This window comes from Bombus vancouverensis, chromosome 14 (genome assembly GCF_051014615.1).
Source record: "Bombus vancouverensis nearcticus chromosome 14, iyBomVanc1_principal, whole genome shotgun sequence".
NCBI lineage: Eukaryota > Metazoa > Arthropoda > Insecta > Hymenoptera > Apidae > Bombus > Bombus vancouverensis.
In genome coordinates this window covers 9,915,886-9,933,431 of record NC_134924.1, presented here as the reverse complement: position 1 = coordinate 9,933,431, position 17,546 = coordinate 9,915,886, and the positions used below count along the sequence as shown (strand labels likewise).

General features: G+C 40.2%; 1 protein-coding gene across 6 annotated transcripts in view; it reads right to left on the bottom strand.

Annotated features, from left to right (window-relative positions):
- The window catches only part of LOC117154918 (uncharacterized), a 506,217-nt gene that overhangs the window by 347,594 nt on the left and 141,077 nt on the right, over nucleotides 1-17,546 (bottom strand). Inside the window, exon 1 of one of the 6 annotated variants that reach the window (XM_076624331.1) lies at nucleotides 14,140-14,880. The exons of 4 other annotated variants lie outside the window; for them this stretch is intronic. The gene's annotated coding sequence lies outside the window, so the exon portion shown is untranslated. Of the gene's footprint in view, nucleotides 1-14,139; nucleotides 14,881-17,546 lie in introns of those variants that run through there. One more of the 6 variants, XM_033330360.2, reaches the window with a different exon arrangement.

Sequence of the window (17,546 nt, the reverse complement as noted above, 5' to 3'; positions counted from 1 at the left end):
GAATCAATTGAAATTGTATATAATATTGTAACATGAATAGTCGTGTTGAACGTGTAATTTGGTTTCAAATTTTACCAATATAATCGACGCGTTACGATATAACATCGAACGAAGAGGTTTTTCAGAAAAAAAGTAAATGGGAAATGAAAAATGACATTTCGTACGATCCTTCGTTTTCGAGAATATCGTGTATGAAAATATGCGGACCGGATACCACTTCCGCCGTGTTTATATTTGAGTAGCTCTTCAAGCTCTTCAAATACGTCGGATTTTTTTTTTTTTTTTTACTATAAGAGGTCACGGAAATTTCCGACCGATATGGGGCATTTTTTTATTACGAGCTATTGCTCCTATAAATCGCGCACGTATTTCACGTATTTATAGCGATGTTTATTACACCGAATTTTGATTGAACGTGACCGTACTCCGTACGTTTTCAAACTCAATTTCCTGTACGAAACTTTTACACGAAAAAAAAGACACAGAAAAAGAAAACATACATTCCGAATTCCAATTTATTCCAACAAACGCAGCTTGATATACGCTTCTCTGTACCGAGACACGAGATATCTGCCTGATATTACTCTTGTTTCGACAACAATGCGAAATAAATTATCCATATATTTTACGTTCGAAATCAATCACCGTAAAACCATGGATCCGATACAAAACAGTGTATCGCGATTAATTCCAAAACAAGCTCGTCAGTAAACTCCGAAAGAGGAACGGGACAACAGCTCGTGGATAACACGAATTACGGGATCTAGTAGCAAACGCGTGTCATTTGTCGCTCGCGCGCTCGCTCTTTATTAGTTTTGACTCTCGGCTTGCAGGGATGTGCCGGATCGCAGTTTGCGGCCGGTTAACGGTGACAAAAAGCGCGAGCTGACACTAAGAAAGAAAACGAAAAAGAAGAGGCCACCAACGTACACGATCGTACGTATGAACAGAACGTACGTACGTCGGAACGGGAGCAAGAAGAAGGGGAAAAATAACGAAGCGTGTCGAGTACGCGGGAAGCGAAGAAGAGAAGCTCACACATAAACGCGCGCGAACACCAGCGCCACAGGGACGAGTGGTGACTCCCGGTGGTATTTATATAGATGCTGGAGTGTCGCCAAAATGCTAGAACCGACCCTATCTATCGTCAAAAACACGACACACCTCTCTTCTTCCACTCGGTTCTATCTGCCTCTTTCCATCGTTCTCGCGTCTCTTATCTGGTGTGCTCCTCCTCTGACTTCTCTCGGTTTCTTGGCCGAGGAAGCGACAGCCAAGAGTGCTCCACACCATCCACACACCCGTGCGATGGTCAGAGGGGATCTATCTAGACGGTAGTTTTCGCGGGATGCTCGTTCGAACCACTCCAGCAGCTTTATTTGTCAACCACTTTGTGGCAGAGCCGAGCGAACCGTCCGTCCGGTGAAATTAAAGGCCCCGCGCCACACCGATGACGAAGGTCACTATGCATCGTAATATCATCTTAATGTTGCTGCTGACACCCGCTACTAACGGCGTCACTCTCTTGTGATACACTGTGCTAACTTTCTACCATGGAGGTAAATTCACGATTTATCGGATTTTGCGAACGAAGAAACGATTCAGCGGTTCTAGATGAACCGTATCGTTTAGTGGTGGACTGTATCGACTGTATTCTTTCATCTACGGATTTCCAACATCGTAAACAAGTGTATCGTGCATACGATTGTGCTCTCGGTGAAAAGTGAAAAAGAACGATGATATATACTAGAGAAGTTGCTTTCTTTTCAATTTACCTTGAAAATTCCTATTATTTGTGCCACCTTTTTGGAACAAGTGAACTCATAGACGCAAGTTATTTCGCTTCTCAGAATTGGACAGTAATCGTGTGATGGAATCATGAAATGTATACGAAGTGGAACTGACCAAGTCTTATAAACAACCGAAACAATTTAAACTTTCAGACGAAACCGCGTCAGATTATAAATACAAACGTTAGATCTCACTAATCAATCGCATTACTCGTTACATATTACCGAGCTATATAATAATACGTATCTGCTTCCATCGTATCATGAAACCTGTCGCTCGGAATCAAAGCAAACAAACAGGAACGATCGAAGTTTAGCGACAGGGGCATTAAGTAATTATAATCAAACGCAGCAACGTTTCCGATTGCACGTACCGTGTACACGGACGCTCACAGTTTCGCAAGTTCTCGGCACGTATAAAAAGAGAGAAAGGAAGAGAGGTTGAAAGAAAAATCTTTTGAGGGTTATTTTTAGAGATGCATCGCCGAACAGTAACATCAGCCAATCCATTCGAGTATTCAGGCAGTTAAGGATCCGTACGATGTACTAGATATCCCGATGACTGCCAAGATTTCATAGTAATGACTATTCCGAAGACGATTCTGTCCAGAGCTGGTTATAAAGAGGATTTTAAGAGGCGAATGATCGACATGGTCAACACCCTCCGATTTCATCGACCCTGTAGTATCTTCTTCATAATCCACGTCCTGTTTTCTCTAGATAGAATCTGCCAGCTTTGATATCTCGACGAGAGGTCAGACCTCGATCGTGTCAGATCGCGATGCTTTGGAGAAACGATTGGCAATCCGCGATATCGATAGAAAATACATAGATCTCGTTCTCTGCACATAGATAATAATGCTGGTCGATAAATGTTCGTTTAAGATGGATCTTCTTTGAAGAAATCTTTTTTGAAGAAACGCGATATAAAGAGATAAACGTGACAAAGTTTAAAAAAAAGGTAACATCTCGAAAACTGAAAGTAGGACAGGAACCGCGCGATCATAGTCCTTTTTAGAGAAGACGAACGGTACGAAGTTACACCATGACACGAGAGTACGCGACAATGGCATCTTTTTAGAAATTTCCATCGCGGCAGTTCCGCTCGGCGAACTTCAGTTAATTTCGTACGCTGCTCGCGGTCCTGGCTCATATTCGGAAACATTCGCGCAAAATTTTCACCGTGGCGTCCCCGATGCGATGCTAAACGCGCACGAAGAAGCACGAATAGCTTTTGATACGCCATCTGAACTCGCAAAATGTTCGTTCGTGCGTGTTTCTGCGCGACGAAATGTCTTCGCCGCTTTAAGTGTTTGCAAATGTTCGCGAACACCCAGGCCGCACCGTGAATACTGAGAGTTTCCAGTTCGATTAAAAATTCGCCACGTTCTCATCTTCGTTCTTACTTTGGCAGCTTAACAAAATTACTAATTATACTCAATTTTATTAATTTTTCTAATGACAAACTCGATGATTTTTCGTTGATAAATATCTGTTGGTTATATCATAAATTTTGCATTAACAGATAAGAGAAGTGACATCATATATGGTGTATTTAAATGTTAGAATTTAATCCTGAATTAAGAAGGGCTATATAAAATACTTGTAAAATATTTTGCCAGATACACAGTAACTGAATTTCTTCTTTATATTTTATACGTGATATTCTTTTCTATTGTCTTGGAAATATACTTTTTCTCAGTAATCCATTTAATATGGCTAAACGTATATTTCATTCTAAAAAGTACAAATAAGCACGCAACACGAAACTTATTTCACCGTTAAACCTACATGAACAGTATTTTTCCAACACAGAATTAAAACGAAGTAAGTTGCTTCTAACAAAACCCTAGAAAAAAGTTAAAAAATATAGCCATACGATTCGTCTACTCTTCAAATCTTATCAGCCACATTTTTATTGCCATATTAAGAATCGCCATAATACAATGCCATTTTTCCTTCATTTAGCAACGACCTGCTTTTTCTCATTTCTTTTTCTTTTTGTAATTGCAAACTTTCTTATTCGTCTAACACAATATCTTCACAAAGAGAAAACACTGTTCGAGCGACTCTCTCCATGTTCGTTTCGTAGTAAGAATTCTTCATTAACACAGCGAATTTCTACGATATTATATTTCGGTCTGAAGGGGAAAAACGATACGACATTCTACGCGAATTTCTAGCTTAAGTAGCCAGCTAGTACAACCGGTAAGGACGTCGTGAAAAGTTCCAAGTAGTTGGTGCTACAGCTAGCAATTAAGAGGATCATTAAAGCGAAGATATCGCGCACGCTTTGAAACGATCGTCAACCAGCGATGTGATAACCGTAAAAGAATACGAGTGGGAGCATTAGAGGGAGAAGAAAGCTCGCCATTTTGCACGCACGATCGAGCAATGACGAGATCGAGAGGAAAACGTAGAAGAGTGCTAGATCGATGTTATTATTGTTCACGTGGACGTGAACTCTCGAACGACTGGCTCGTTTCTCTCGTACGCTTCTATTTCCGCGTGAAATTATTATCTCGGTACCGAGCATGCTCAGGTTCTTCCACGATTCAACGACTAAAGTTCAATGTTTTCCTCAATGTATAATATCGAAGATTTTTCACTTATCTGGTCGATGTTAAAGTGTTTGATATCGCTAACTACCCTTCTGTAAGTACTCGAACACCTGGCCACAATATTACTAATCTGTTAGTTAAAAGTATAAACATATATGATTGCCTGAGATAAAATTAAGTATTAAGATATTCAGTATCAGATTACAATATTCAAATATACTTCGTTCGAAATATACTTTACGATAACAAGCTATAATTTATGTTTCGAAAAGTGTTAACTACAAATATAATATTTGCATGTATAAGTAACATTCTGTATAAGTTAGAAGTATACAAGTGTACATGTACAAGAGTTGGACAAAATAATGAAAACGCTTCTCACATGCCATATATGTTACATATGTGGCGGCACTCGACCACGGAAATTTCCAACGGCTTCGCGGCACAAAGCGCTATACCTTTAAAGCGTAAGGCCGACAGGCCTAATATGCCATCGATATCCCTACGGTTCTTTCGCCGAATATTTGGTAGAATGCATACGCGGCAACCGTCGCGGACTTGTAATAAACGCGCGCGTAGTGGGGATATCGAGGAGCAACAAAGAAAAGAATCTGTTCGGTTTTGAACCAAAAAGATTCATTCTGCCCCGAGCTGCGAAGTGCGAAAGGTTAAAAGAAGCAAACACAATTAGAGAAACGAGTCGTCTACTCTTGAGAGTTTAGGTTTAATCGTTACTTGTTATTAATCGTTGTTAATCGTTAATCGTGGTTAAACGTTATTTATTGTTAATTGTTAAGAGTCTAATAAACATTATTGTTGAAAATCAAGGGTATTTTCTTGTGAGCACCTTCACGGACGATCACCTCATATATATAATATATAAAACATGTTTCCACTATTTCATATATGCTATGTACGTATATAACATATAGTAGGTGTTTCCATTATTTCGTTCAACTCCTCTATATCAAACAGTTATTTCTTTTTACACGATCAACGTTAAATTTATCGAAACCACTATCTGCGCCAGTATATACGTGTTATAGTTCCAAAGACACTGAACGAGCGTAATTATCGTCCGTCCATCCGTACGCGTCTCCCGTTCGCTGCACGCGAGCTAATGGTTCAATAATTGTTTTACGACACTATTACATTTCTCGACGGCGTATTAACGGAGAGAAATAAGCAATGGAACCTGGGTGCGAGTACTCGATGGTTGGAAAGTTTTAAGACGTACACCGGTGAGGGATGTAGCAGCGTTGTTGGAGAAGATACGATTAAAAGATTCATAAAGACAGTCTCTCTAGGGTTGCACAGGTAGGTTGAATGGAGTAAGAAATAACAGCTGACTGAATTTTACAGAGTGAGGAAATGCTTGAAATTTGATTTGAGAGCATTATGGCTGTTGACGAATGTCTACGTTATAATCCGTGAACGAGTGTGATGCATTATATGAACATTTAAAAACAAGAAATGGATGATAGTGTTGCTAAATCCCTGACTTGTCTTTAATGTAATATTTCATTTTCACACATTTACGAAGTTTATTTGTACAAAAACATATTCGAATAATTCGCGCTGCAAAATCATTGGAGGCACCGTATTTTGTAATAACGTAAAGAAATGAAATTATAGAAAGAAGTATATGAAGACTGATATTGATTTAAAATAATCTTCTCTGCTTCGAATGGTAGAAATGATTATTATAGTAAATGTAATACAACCACTTTTAACATAATTCCATCTTTCTTTTTAATCAGAACAGAATAAAATCCCTTTATATCAAATATAAAATCACTCTTTCGTTCGAAGGAAGAAAATTAATATTTTACTCCATTTCACGTATCACTTTTTCGTTCACGTTCTAAAAACGCAGAGGAAAAAATTCTCATTTCGTTCACCATTGCATCTCCTTGTTTGGCGCAACGATATTTCGCGGGAAGAACAATCGAGACGATGACGAACGCACCAGAATTAGCCGCTTCTCACTGACATATCCTGCGGTAATTTGCAATGCAGTTGTCTAATGTCGCGCACACTGGCCGTTACGCATTGTTTCGCATCTGCGATTTCGTGACAGGGGACATTCGTTGGCAGACCGCGAAGACCTCGAGACGGTGTTGGTGGTAGCGCACGCTAAGTTGATTAGGCTAGCAAGCTGGCGCTTTGCACGATTTTACGTTTTGCACGTACCGGCGCTCGTGAACGCACCGTTTCGTGTTCTCGCTGACACGCCACGTTTTCACGAATGATTTACGATAAAACCACCGGCACCATGACCGGCCAAAATCCCAAAAAATCGAACGACCTACCACTTCCTCTTTCCAGTTTCTCCTAACTACGGAAATAGAAGTTTGCGGAAATTATATATATGCACACGAAGATCGTAGAAACAAATATAGTAAGTACATGTTTGTTAACTTTTTTATTTTAATCTTGCTTTACGACTCAAAAAGAATGTTTTAATAAAAAGAAAAAAGATGAAAATGAGAAGAAACTGTTAGCCAATGCTATAACCGGTAAGATAAATTTTGTAACATTTTCACTATCGCAGAGCTTTTCTGTATTTTAATATGATGACAAGCAATATTTTTTAGACTATGCGGACGATGGAAGAACACATGTTTGACACCAAGGTCAAATAACTAGATAATTTTGATAACACAACTGATTTATAAAACCATTATTCTGTAAAAAATAGAAAATACAGTTTAAGTGATTATTCTAATCGGTAAATATTTTAAGTAACCATGGTAATTATCATTTGGTTAATCTCCTTAGTATTTTGATCCTTATGAACTGGTAATTACTATATAATCTGATAATTATGAATGTGTAATAATAATTAATATTTAGTATTCAATTAACATTGGTATTAGATATTATATTTACTAGCTCGATTTTGCCGAGATACGAAGTGATCACGAAGAAGTACATATGAATCATTCTTCGAATTTGGTATTTAAGAAACATCCAAGTACATCTAAATATATTAACATTCTACTAGATATTTATTTAAATACACGTCTATAAGGAACCAGCACCCAAGGTGCTAAAGATAGAAGAAACTTAACAAATTGTTCTGCTGAGAAACATGAACATGTTCGACTACTTCTTGTACTTTAATTAATCTTATTTTACTTAGCTATTCCACCTAATTCTACTTCACGAAAAACATACAAAATTACTGAACCTTAGATCCAAGATACCACATGACACTTTACAAATACATATTCTTAGCTATGTTTGAAAAGAGCCTTGAAAACAGAAAAAATCGTTGATATAAATTTCAAATAGAAATTCTTCTACACAGAGGTCGTGTTTTGTTCACAAAGTTAAGATGATTAGGATGCGAAGTTGATAGTAGGAGAAACTAGGGCGACCATTTAGACGCGTTAATTAAAGAACCTGAGTTTTCCGGAGCAATACCGATATCAATCAGCCTGATTATCGCGTATGCATCAAATGGTACAGAAATATCCATCCAGAAGGCGAGAAATGAGAACAGCTGTCGATGCTTGGCCCGGATGCGTTCACTATGACGTTGAACGCACGTGACAGCCGTATGTCACGCACATAGCCATGTTCTTTTTCGATTTCAAATCCGCACACATACAAACTGGATCCACAGATTTTGCCCCGAGTCAAAAAAATAATGAAATGGTCGCGTCCAAATCTATTGGACCGCAGCCAAAGAAACAGATACCGTAGCGCGATATGACAGGGGAAAAAATTGAAGCCAGAACCCGAAAATCCCATGGACGATAACAAAGGTATGCACTAGGCGTTTTTTTCAACAGCACTGTGTTCGATAACAAATAAATAAGCTTGATATCCGTACAAATGTGATTAATACCGTGTGACGACGCTGTTAGGTGATTAAATTCAGTCCCTAATCATTTATCTATCGTGACACATTTGTATGTATAGTTTGTATTTGTCAATCTTCGATATAAATATTTGAAACTAGAAAAACTACAAATACGATATGTCTTGGGATTAAAAGGATGATACGAATACAACCATAATCGTAATCTGTGTCACGATTGTCACGGATATTACAAGACAACAGCCTAACATTTTACACAATAATCACATTACGATGTTTATTATATCAAAGCTCTGCAAGCAACAACAATATTTCTCCTCCTGTCTTGAATTATTCTACAAAAACTATTATTACCACTCTCACGACGCATAAAGGAATGCTTTATTTATACACCGAGTGCAAAGCAATAATTATAACTGCTTCAAAAATGCAACAACGATGACCTAACATGGCTTGTCTGAAACTTTTTAATTTCCATTCCTTCTTTCTTCCGGTGTGCTATTTGCACTGAAACATCCCTACGAACCGGCCGATGTTTCGCGTTTCCTGTCTGCGGCTGACTTCAAAGGAATCGTTCGCGGCGCTTTTAAATCCGATATTAAACGGTTTAATAAATGAAGCAATTTTCGATAAAGAGCACGGGCAAACGGCTCTCTTACTTCAGCTTCACGTGCACACGATAACCGCCCGAAGCGCGAGAATTATTTTTTAGAATACCGGAAGAGGATCGCGAAAGGGTGGGCGGCTCGCCCTGTCGAACCCGTGGGGTTAATTCGCGATTCGCAACGATCGTTGAATACTTGAACGCTGGACAGAGAATGGAAAGGAACGAAAGAGAACGAGAGTGGATCTCCCGTCCATTCGGTTCTTTTATTCCGTTTTCTCTGCTTTTTATTCAAGCAACATCGGATTTCTCGCCTGTGGCGAGACCGTAACAAGTTCTGTCAATTTCCACTCGTGGCTGAATATTGAAATGAGTCAAAGCGATGTGGAAATGTTTATCGCAGGCAGAGGGACCAAGGTCGAGAGGAAAAAAGAGGGGAGAGAAAGCAGGGAGGAAGCAAGCGAACGGAAAAGCCTCGCTAATCTAAAGCTCTAACCCATGCAGTCGGAAATGAATCGCGAGTAAGATTCTCGATATAATGGAAAGGAAAAATAACGCCGGGATAAGCTGTATCCGTTCGTTTGCATCCCTTTGCATCGTTCTGTATTTTTCTATCGGCAAATGCGTCCGGCTTTGAAATTATTTCCGCTCGTTTCTTGCGCAGCTCACGGGCGCGATCAGAAAGAAAAGCGTACGGTTCTATCGTGAATGATGCACGATCGACGTGAAATGGTTCTAGAGCGTAGTTTTGGTTTCGTTGAAAAAGGACAAATGCCGCTAAAACGTGCAGATATTGGTTGATAGTTGGAAATACACATGTACGAAAGTGGAATGGAGATTTTGTTCGGTTCTTCTAGATTGGTTTACTCTTGTGTTGGTTCGAGTAAGTCTGGGGGATAGGCATAGTGTGTAATGTTGCAATTAGTAGATTAGGAGAGCGATGGATAGACAAGTAGAATGGGACGATAATTGCTGTGAAACTAACTTTCAATCAGCTAATTGTATCTCATGTACTTTTTGACCATGTATATTATTATAACAAATAAGATAATAATATTCGTTGTTAATAATTCTAGGTATTCTACAATTATATTGAAAGGAATTATTGGTTATTTAAATCTATCAAATACACGTTTCTCTTCTTTTCCAAAAAAAGAAAAATGTTATGTGCATGTAAGTTTGTAATTAATTGGCAATTTAGTAAAAATTTACGCACGAAGTATAAATTGCAATGTTAAAGATAATATATCATAAAATATGAAACGAAAGAGGGAAAGTACAATACATTTCTGACAAAAATACAGTTTTTATATGCGATGCTTCATTACCTTAAGACATATGTACGTACATATATGCTACCAATCCTTGAAATGTATTATATATAACGTATTCAGACGTATATGGAGATAAGAAAATAGAATGAGTTGTAAACTGTATCTCATGAATAGGAAACGATCGTTTTAACGAAGAGACGTTGATCCATTCCACGGAGAGATAGTCACAAGGCAAATAATTGCACGATTTATTGGAGAGGAATAAAAGGGAAGATACGTCGTTGTGAAACGAAAATAAATATCTACATTCGACGGGGCGATATTTTTATACGAAAAATTGATGGAGCTTCGAATAAAAAAATTAACAAATGCGGGAAAAAGTGATGATACTAAAAGATAAACGCATACTTTGCCAAACACGATGAATCATACTTTATTCATTCGGATTATTTGTTTTCTACGAAGAATTTGAAACTCATTCCGCAGCGCTGTTTTTTCAATTTTGAGAAATTCACAGTCACGAAACTTATCGTGTCGATTGCAATAATTTCAAGTTAAAGAATTCGAATCAAAATTGTGTATTACGCTAGATACTCTCGCAACTTTCTTGCCAGTGACAAATATTATATAAACTGAACATATACGGATATACATTGTAGTATATACCAATTTATCTTAAGTGACTCGATCTACTATGAATGTATTTAAGCTAAGCATGAATTTAATTATTATTGTTGTCATACAGATTGTATTCATATCGTTCATCACAAGAAAATCTGTGTACTATACGTATAATGCACTATAACAATGACTGCTTCAAAGATTTAATCCGATCCTCCTGACCTTTTCAAAACACGTAACGTGCACACAATATTGAATCAGTAGCATCATCTTCGAAAGCAGCAGTACATCCTACACGATATCTATCAAATTGATAAATATTACAAATGAATTTGAATAATTTTAATTTTACTTAAAAATTCAAGAAAATTTAAATTTTTTAACATTATGCTAGCGAAGAAAAGGCACATAGCAGCGCAGTAGATTCACCCGAGATGATCAGACTGTGCATATCACAGTACCGTTTACATGTACATTCTTCCCCTCTCTTGTAAATCGACAAAAATCCTCGATAGCAAATAGATAGCTCAATGCAAATCAAAGGGAGCAGTTCGGTTAAACAATTCCACTTTCCAGTAATTTGACTAAAGCAACGAAAACCATCTGAATAAACAACCAATGTTCGTAAAAATAAATTTTTATACTTTCGAATATAAAATAGCTTCTAGCTTTCTTTCTCTTTCAAAAAACACACTTCAAATACCGAATCCTCCTACTGCAAATCCTTCAATTCTCAGACAGTACTACTATTCCCAAAATCTCTTCCATTACAATTTCCTAGTAATCAAAGTTGAATCTCCATTTTCTCCTCATCAAGCAATCACAGATCACTTCAGCAAACATCCTATAGCAACGAAGCGTGCATCTGAAATTCTAATCCGTTCTGCACCTTCTCGATTCCGCAAAGCGATCTAAACTTTCGCGGGCCTCCTCGCGATAGCGGAAATTCCCCGTAAATATTCGGCGACGTTTCGATTCGTTTCGAAACGGTAACCGCGTACGAACGTTCGAGTGGCCGCAGCTAATGCCCGTCAATCAGAAACGGCACGTAGTAGCCGCGATAAATAAAAGTGTTCCCCCGCTGGTGTGTATATTTACCGGTGACTATTTTAAAGCGCCACGCGCGCAAATACACGCCACCGACGAGGAAGTCGCTGATGCACTCACTGAATGAAGAATGTAACTAATACCGGGGCCGTGATTGCGACACGGTCCAACGATATTCCGTAATAATTCTCTGGTCGGTGATCTCTACTCGGTTAAAGTTTTAACTTTGATTTACACGGACACGACAGATTCCATGTCCCTTCCGTGTATATAAATTATCTGTTTAGAAGCAACAACGTAAAATGATCATATTAGTGGTGACCGTCGACGGCGAATCATTTATAAATGATTGTAAAGTTTCTAAGTATAAGTAAGCTACAGATAGTGAAAAATGTTGATAGCACTTTTAGTTAAGTAACGTCTTCGTAATTTAATTACATTCTGGCATTTTTAAACTACTCGAATCGTTGGGAAAAATCACACGTACAAATTTATTCATCATCGTTATGATCAAGGGTTTCTAGGGCTTCTTGTAAAATATTATGAAAATAAATTAACGTAAAACAAAGAGAAAGATAGGTACCGATGCAGAAAGAACTCGATTCTTTTGTTTTCTCCGCAAGCAATACAACTAATGTCAATTTCCACTCTTCTCTTCGTTCGGAAACAACTATTTATACCCATTACTCTCCTCTACTCTGACAACTATCTCTATTATTCGCATCAATATTCATCGACATTTATCAATGAATCCACAGCCATTAGTACTATCGAACCAACTAAGATCCGTTCCCATATATTCATAAAACGATCGTATCTCTTCGAATCGAACTCGTTGGACCAATTTCTCACTTCATAGATTAAAGAGGTAATCGTTGCCGAGTGTATTCTCGAAAACGAGTGCGCGAAGACGACAGCTCGTGGCGTCGGGACGCGCGGTCGTCGCCGAATCTCGGTGGCGAACCTTTAATTAAAATCTTTCGATCCGAGGGGACAAATCTCGCCGTCTGAAATGAGGCGAAACGACGCGAGAATGGTCGTAGAGAAACGCGCGCGAGTAATGTCTCATTACGTACAGATTGACCTAATTACGAAAGGAAACGTCTGGCGCACTCGAGTAGTCGCATCTCGTCTGCAGTTGGTGCGTTGCCTGCCTTTCTGTGTAAAATTGGAAATCGTTCTCTATTTATAGCGCTTTTCCGATAGGGTCACCGAAGCCGGACAAATATGGAACAATGTAGGGAGCAACAGGGAGCGTAAAACACTCCGTTGCACGTTCCCTCTTTGTTTCCATCTTCCCTCCTCCTTGCTCCCCCCTCGCCGTACTCGCGGCGTGTTATTATTTTTACGTGCCGCCGTACCGGCAACCTTGACTCTGGTATCGATCTGAAAAAGCACAAGTCACCGAACGCCTCGCGAAACTACGAAATTTCCAACGTGTACAGTTAACGCCGGAAACAGCGTAAACAGTAAATCCACCGAACGTCAGAGACGAACAGCCGCCACTACTCACGGAGTCTCTTTATTCGTCCGTGAATTCTACGCTTTCACGGAGCAGCTACTGGTCCTGCTGGAAAGCGAGTTTCGTTGTTACGCGCCGTCGAACCGCGGAACGAGCGTTCAATTAATCACTTCCCGCTTATTCGAACGCAGCCGGCTCGAATATCAACTTTGCAGAAAGAAAAAGCGATTTGACATTCCTATTCGGAGCAAGTAAAAGGAATCGATTCCCTTGAGTCTTTTCGGATTATTAAAGAGGGTTAACACTTATTCTGAATGTTTCTAATTATTATAAAATACATGGTAAAATTGTGAATCGAAGTAAAAAGTTGGTGTCGTTTGATATATCGAAGAGAAATATAGATCGATAACGGCGGCCATCTTTACAGCGTACGGATGTATAACAAGACGTTAATAATTGCTTCGATACGCGACACTGAAAAGCGTCGAAGTTAACTATCCAAGATCATACAATCTAACCTACATCTGTCATCGCGAAAACGTATTACGCGATCCTTACTTTCTAAGTGTAACCGTGTCAAACTATATTACGATCGATCACTGTCTAACACGCGATCGACCATTACGTTAATCGACGTCGACAATGGGTTGGCTATTTCGATGAATCCCCGCGACGCGATGCGATATTTTCACGCGAAATTGCGATGGAAAGTGCACCTCGCACACATAGACGTGCGAGCAATACTGCACATCGACACTAAACACGGGTAGCGAAAAAACGGTTGCACGAGAAGAGGCAGAGTCCACAAATCGTGTAATTAACGTGCACACGTTTCAGCGAAATCCGCGACGTGTCGCGTTTGCGCGCGTACAGAGCGTAAATCACGCGGACACGAACCATACCCGCGTTTATTTGGCGCGTAAAAACGCCTGGTCAGCCGTATCGCATTACCTTGTCAACGAAATCGTCCGGTGTCCCGCCAACCAGCCGGAACAACAAGTTTCTCACATTTTCAGCCCTCGGCGCGCTCTCGTTCTCCCGCTGGGGCACAGAGCACAATCTCCGAACGAGCGTGGTTGCACGCGGCTATGATCACGGCACTGACTAGAAAAAACCAATACAAACAGGAGCAGCAGGCCTTATATATCTCCTCCGGTTGAACGGCGTGCAACCGGCTTCCGCACTTCTTCCTCTTCCTCTTCTATATTTTTTTTCTCTCGTCTCACACTGTGATCGCGTGCGAACGCGCCCCGTTATGGCGCCGCTGTCGGCGATCAGCGACGCAACGTTCACCGCGACGCGGCACGCGCCAACCAATGCCCATATTTCTTCCTCTCGTTAAAACCACCACTCGATCGTCACACGGTAAACGGCAACAACAACACCGGCGGAGTTTGATCGGTACAGTCGCGCTCGTAATCGACCACACGCGAGACCGAGATCGTCCGCTCAAAGAGATCCGGTGTACCACACGATCACCACCACGACAACGACGACCACCGCACGTATCAAACACGACTGCTACAAAGATCCACAAACGCGTGACGATCGCGCGAAGACGAGGACTAGCACAACGGCGCGACGACGATGACTAGGACGACGCGACTACAACGACGACGGCGGCGGCCGGCTCGCGAGGACCTCTTCCGCCGCACGATTCATGACCACCGACGGAGAGCACGTCGCTCTCGTGGCGACGACTGCGCCACTGCGCGGTATCTCGTCGAAACGATCCGACGGGCACGCGAGAGGGGTAAGGACGGGAGGTCGGAGAAAGAGAGAAGAAGGGGGATGCCGGAAAGGGAGAGAGATAGGTAGATCGGTGCGCGTGCACGTAGTAATAGTAGGCTACGGGTAGAAAGAGAAATATATAGATCGTGTATCGCTGTATGTGTGTGTTATATCTGTACGTATATATAATGTGCGCAGTCTAGGAAGAGCAAGAGAGAAATGGCTAGGATTCAACGGAAGAGCGCGAACGCGTACGACGAAGACTTAGCCGAAATTGACGGTCGTTTGCTGCGTTTGGATCATCGCATCGCGTCGTGACAAACGTGTCGTATATACCACCGACGGATGGATGGACACACACGTTGGGTTGGATTTTCGACGGCCGCGTTTTAGTTGTTTGTCGCGTTGTGCAGCGGCGCTCACGACGTTGGGACGCCCACCACCTGTAGTGCTCACCCTCTTTTCCTCGCGGCCAGCCGTCCTTCCGCGCGCGCCATAGGCGCGCGCACTCGCGCTATGTCGTCCTTTCGGCCCACTACCCCTTTCATGCTGTACGTTCCGATCGAGTGGGGGAAACAAATTTTAAATTCACGTCTATGTTGTGTCGTTGTCATCGCGAGTCTTTGTCATCGTCCTATATTACGTGCTGTAATACGGTTCATCTGTACGTTGTCTTACTTTCTGACTACTATATACATATCTTGTAAGATATTGATTATTCGTATCGATAACAAACTTGCAGGACGCTGGGTAGTAAACTACGACGAAAATCATGTTTAGAAACATAACGACAAACAGGGAGCTACGCGACAAGGCACGCCGAGTTATTGTGTTCGAGCTAAGGCTAAGTACACATACTTAAAATGTTTTCAAAGTCGATCTCCTTAAAGATAAGGTGTTATTTCGAAGAATATTGTTGTTCAGTTTGAATTTATTCTTGAACGAAGAATCTGTAATGTACGAATCTGCACGTATCATGCTATTGTGAGTTTATAGTGTTTCGCCATTAATATTGTAGTATAACTAAGAGTGATAGAGTTACAAAATGGCGGAATATTATTGAAAATTTTTCTATAAAGCTCGATATATGTAACTTCTACTGAAAGTATTTTTTTTTAATTATTAAATAATTGCATTTCTATCGTTATAGTCTACTCGTACACGTGTTTTCTATGTACGTCGTAACATAACCTTATCTCGATCATTACTACAATTAGACTTCTTAATTTTCTGTTGTATGTATTGTATCACAGTAATTAAATCTTTTACTTTTTATATATGTAAGAAAGATGCTTACGCTATTATAATCGTGGCACAAATCTATTTCAATACATATGTACATACAGATTACACAGATACATAATAAATGCAGATTATAGAGTCAATTACTACTTTGCTCTCGTCTAAACTATAATCAACATATATAGCACAAAGATGGATTCCAGAGAATTGATCGATTTTCGTTATAAATATCAGACCGAATTTTGCAAACGTAATAAGTATAACACGGAAACCAGTTATTAATTTCGAGATACATCATACTAGCACGGTAGCTATGCAAATAAAGCTTGGACGAATTTGTTACCATACCAGAAACGTTGTCGCACGCTGTCGGCGTAAGGTGTAAGGTGTAAGGTGCAACATTTTAGCGTGGTTCCTTACTTGCGGTTCGCACCATTATCCCGGCTCGTTTACAAAAAAATGCAGCGTCTGGTAAGCTTCTCGTTTCTTAACGGAGAGATAGAGGAACGGATATACCGCAGCCTCGACCCTCCGTAAACACGGATTAAGGGAAATGTTCCGGTGTAACCTTACTAATGGCCGTGAAAAAACAAATCTATTTGACGTAGAGCTTCTGTTAATTGTCAACGTGGCCGCAGAATTTTCGTTATTCCCTGTGTAAATAATTTCAGCCGGGAATTATCTGCACGTTTTGTTTTCCCGCCAACGTTAGCTGCTGGACGTTGCTCCAGCCTGTTACTGCTCCGCATGTTATTGCTTCACCTGTCTTCGATGTTTCTTTGCGCCCGCGCACAATTTTCATCGCGAAAGAAACGGAAATCAAGCCAGCCTCTATATTTCCGTCTGCTCCACTGATATTCCTTGTTTTCACTGATCTCGACCTACTTATTCCCAACAGTCATTGCTTGGAAAACAAATCGTTCCAATTTAAAGTAAATTTAACGTTTATGCCTCCTTACGAAATGATGTACATAGCACGCTTGGTACTTTTTAGTGGACACGTTATTTGAACACTACTGTCCAGACTGAGCAATCGCAGATCAGGTCTCGTTTTCTTTTCTCCGAATAAAACACGAGTTGTAAAAGTCAAGCTACGTGGTCGTGTTTTATGATCGTGGATTATAATTTGGTGAATCATAAAGCATGCGTGGTAAAACGAGATTGAAGGATATGGCAATACCAAAAGTTACGTTCTGATGTCGCATGTACTTAAGAAGATATCTAAATGTTTTCTATTTAGAAATTGCGAGTATAACAAGATCGGAACGTTAGACCGCATAATGCGTGTAGATTATAGATTAAACGTAAAACATGCTCCGTCGACTAAGTATGCTCTTTCAATATTCGCAAGATCGTTCATTAAACATCCGAGCAAGCAGCATATT